Genomic DNA, 4,737 nt, shown 5'->3' on the forward strand with positions numbered 1-4,737 from the left:
TAAAACTATCCACATAATTTTCGATCTTCTATCTTCAAGCACATATTAGTATGGCAGGCAAGGAGTAATAAAAAGAACAAATGAATGATAATATAATTAAAAAAAAAATTATTACTCGTAAAAAACATAGAAAATATGAACAAATTTAGTGAGAATTAGTTAATATTTAGTAAATATTGCAATTGAGTCCAGGAACCAAAGTCAAATAAACTTAAAACACAAAACTATGTATTTCTTGAATTTTATTCTTCAGAAAAGTCCAAAATGAATTTGTATGTTGCAAAATATCAAAAACTTTATGTTTGGTATTGAGATATGTGAACTTATAACAACTAATAGTATCACAACAATATTTTTTTACTCACAGAACACTCATATAGCATCTATAATAAAAGATTAGGGTAAAAGTTATGCAAAATATTCACAAGCAATTCCACAGTGTGGCTGGTGTACTGGAACATACAATTTGGGAAATAGGAACATGCAAAACATGAGGAACAAAAGTTGATACTAAAGAAATAAGGTAACATTAAAGAGATCGAAAAGATTATTAAAAATACATAGATTTAAAATATAAATAACGAGATATGCATAGTATTTATCGACAAAGGATAAAATCAAATTTTACAAAAAAAATAAAAAATAGAAGGGCATCTATCATCTACACGTGCTTATATATTTAACATATTCTGACCTATGTAATTACTTAGGCCTATTTACCTTAAATTAGATGAAAATAAGTTTCCAATCAAGCAATAGAAATAAGTAAAAGGACAAAACACGCAAGAAATATTCGGATGAGAAACATTGTTGAGAGATAGTGTTTGACTTTTAGAATCTATCTAGTTACACTTTGGCAATTGAAGAGGCTTCAATAGAGAGAAAAAAAAAACTTTGATATGTACTGAATATCCAACAAATTAATATTGACGTAATATAAGACAAACTATCAATTAAAAATCTCATAAAAATTTCCCTAATATATAACTATTTCTCGAATAATAAAGTAAACCACCTTTTATTATATGAAACACGATTTTAATATGATAATTGTTTTTACCATATTTGCAAAAAGTTGCTGGAAGAAATCTAGAACTACTCCAATCAACTTAATCTACTTAACATATAAAAGTTTTATGTTCAATATAAAATGAGTTGGAGTTTGGAACAAATAATGTGAATTAACAATGAGTAAAGTAATGAATAAAAAAGTCGGTTTAACTTATAAAAAAAAACTTTTAAACTAACTCACTAAGTTTTGGTGGTATCAAACTTAACATTTAAATGTAACTTTTATTTTAAAAATCGTTACAAGATTAGTCTCAAAGCATATGTTTGTTTAACGGTATTTGTTGAGAAGATTCACACATTGAACATAGTTTTGCATCATGCATACATTATGTCTAAGCATCATGTTTTGCATATGCATACATGATTTTTGTATCATTTACATTAGGTCTTTAGAATTGATTTAATAAATTAAACAAACAAACTTTTAACCTATAACAAACAAATTAACTAAACAAACTTTTAACAAAACAAACAAACAAATTAAAAATATTATTAATTAAACACATCTAATTTAATCAAATAAATTTTTAAACTAATTCAATAAATTATAAGTTAATTTATCGGTATTATCAAACAAACACATAATTAAATAATTAACTTATATTTAAAATCATCAACAACTAACTTAAACAACTACATTAATAATGATTACATTATGCAATGAGTCTACCAATCCATAATACAATTAACAACATAGTCAAAAACTATATGACAACACGATTATATTTTTAGTTTTTGTTCTAACATCGTTGCATTAATCTTGTTCATAATGTTCACCAAAACTTCTCTCAACCGAATTTTTTCTTAAATTACAAGTTCAACCTTGTCCATAAGTTTCAACATAAGCTCATTGTGTTCTTACATAACCTTTTATTATTGTTTATGTGCTATTATCAATCGATCAATTTTGGCTATAAGTTCACCTTCATTTTTCCAATATGTTAGAAGTTTCATCACACCATAAAACATAGAAACAACAACCTTCTTTTTAAAACATAATAACTCAAATTATTAATGGAAGAAGAAACAATAATAGAAACAATGGAAGAATTAAAATAAAGTAATTTAAGTTTTTTTGAGTAAAATCCTCAAATAGAACAAAACAAAAAAAAATTAAAAAAATGCACATTTGAACATCACCTTCCAAATCAGACAACAACAAAAATATGTACTTGAAATCCTTATCACATTTTTCCTCCCACATAAACAAAAAGGAATTGAGCAGTTTTCCTCAATACATGATTCATCAAATCCTAATTTACAAATATAATTTTTCTTCTTCATAGATGAAGTAAATTGAGAGCCACCACTGATATGCTAGAATTTATATATTTTTATAGCTTTGTTTGGTAGGTTAATTTGATGTTGTTAATTTGGTTTTAGTTCTATTTTACTTTTTCTTGTTTTGTTTAGATTGCAAAGATAAGTGAAAGAATAAGTAAAGATTTTTGGCACAAAAGAGCCTTGAAGTCAAGTGGTGCAATCATGGTTCATCTTGATCAAGACAATTAAAGAAACTCAAGTTCTAGCAAGAATTACTGTCTGGATATAATGGTTGAACGAAAAAAAAAAAATGTATCACTCTAAGGCAGCAACGATTACTGTCTAGCAGTAATGGTTATTATGACCGTAATTTGCCCATCATCTGTTGTTGAGTCATTTTTCTTTTGTGAAACCATGTTGATTTCTTGTAATTAAAGCTCATGAAAGAACCTAGGGCTATAAAAAGAACAAAAATATTCAGTTGTAGACACAAATTCCTATTCACAATCTCTTGTTACTCTTGCTTTTATTTTTGGATTTCTTTAGCAAATTTCTAGTTTTAATAATATTCAGTTTTCTATTTTTACTTTGTTACTTTATTATGTTATTTTATATTTCCAATGTTTTTATATTTAAACTTTGATTCTACTATGATCATGTGTGAGTATATCTTCTTTGTCTTGGGATGGTAGGATTTCTAATGATAGATCTCAAACAATTTATGTTTCTATCTATCATGGGTATTGATCTTTTAGTCCAATCTTAGTAAAAAATCACGTTCGTAATTATATATCAAAACGTAGATTTGATATTTGACCCCTAAAATTGGACAAAAGAATCAAATCATAAAAATATATTTTGATTCTCTAGAAATCATGATAGATATCATCTCTTAAAAGATTTTGCTAATACATCAATTATTAAAATAGGCTGGTTATTAGTTTAAAATGCACTTTTGCTCTTTGAAAGAAGACATTAGTTATAATAGCTTATCTGATTTTTAAGAGTTTAACACCCACAACTTAAAGAACATTACTTTTTTTGTATCTATCATTGTGAAAAACTACAATCTCAAAGCTTTATTTTTATTGCGAATTTTAATCTAAAACCGTTATCAACATCGTTTTAGCTAATCATCATAGTAGAGAGAAATTGGTTACTCATAACAAAGTCTTTGTGAGAACGATAATTTTTTACTACGTGATAGTATCGCACACTTGCGGTCCTATCAACCACCCATCATATTCATATCATTTTCGCAAATATGGATCCTTTTTTTTTTTTTTTATAAAAAAGGAACATAGGTAGAAGAATACATCAATCGAAGAATGAAATATAATTGGGGAAGAAGAATTTGTAGATGATTGGACAAAGAAAACAAATGTGAAAATGGAGCAAAAACGTTATGCTCTAAAGACGACGATAGTGAATACATTTAAGAGAATGCGAAAGCTAAGTCTAATACTAGAAGAAGAAGATGACTATTATTTTTTTAATTGGTATATAACTAAGTTAAAATATGTCAATTTAGTCCCAAGTTGAGAACACGTGGCAACGTCCGAAAATAAAAAGCATAAAAGACGTCACTAAGATTTGGTTACGTAGGAGTTAATGTACCACATTGTCGTACCACAATTTTGTCCGACTAATTAAAAAATTATAAATAATAATAATAATTCATAATAATATGTTTAATTTATATGTTTACGATCATATTTTATTGTACTAAAAAAATTTCAAAAAAATCAAACTCATAAATCTAGTTCAGTAATTGAACTCACATTCTCATTGATGCTCCAATAAAGTGTCCAATTTACATCATAAAAATATTAAAAATAAATAAATAAAAAGTAACAATAACTAACAAACAAATAAAAATAATGTTTTTGGTAGAAATAATACAAGTCTCCCTCCTCCGCATTTTAAGCTTCCATGTTTCCCTCTTTTTGAATCTTCACCAACTTTGCACTCCATCAAAAAATAGAAGTCACATCATCACCAACTTTACACTCCACCAAAAAGTAGAAGTCTCATCTTCACTTGTCACTCCATAATTTTTACAAAATAATAGAAAAATTAGATCTTAATTTATCTACTGAACACAAAGATTCATCCTTGTAGTCCATAAATTGAGAATAAAAAATTTCAATGGGAGAGTTTTATTTTCCTAAAAAAAAAAAATAGAATAGAGGAAAGAAAGTTCTTCTTGGATTCTAAAATCAATGAGCAAAAAACCACCATCTTAATCAAATCAATTGATAACCATTAACAAATTCAAACCCTTTTTAACAAATTCAAACCCTTACATAAAGCATGTGCCACAGAGCCAACTCCATCAATTTCGACCACCACCATGAGCGCTACCGCCAGAGCGTTCACCCAGCCACCGCTGTCAACTTCAAC

The sequence above is a fragment of the Cicer arietinum genome, chromosome 3, assembly GCF_000331145.2.
Source record: "Cicer arietinum cultivar CDC Frontier isolate Library 1 chromosome 3, Cicar.CDCFrontier_v2.0, whole genome shotgun sequence".
In the NCBI taxonomy this organism is placed as follows: Eukaryota; Viridiplantae; Streptophyta; class Magnoliopsida; order Fabales; family Fabaceae; genus Cicer; species Cicer arietinum.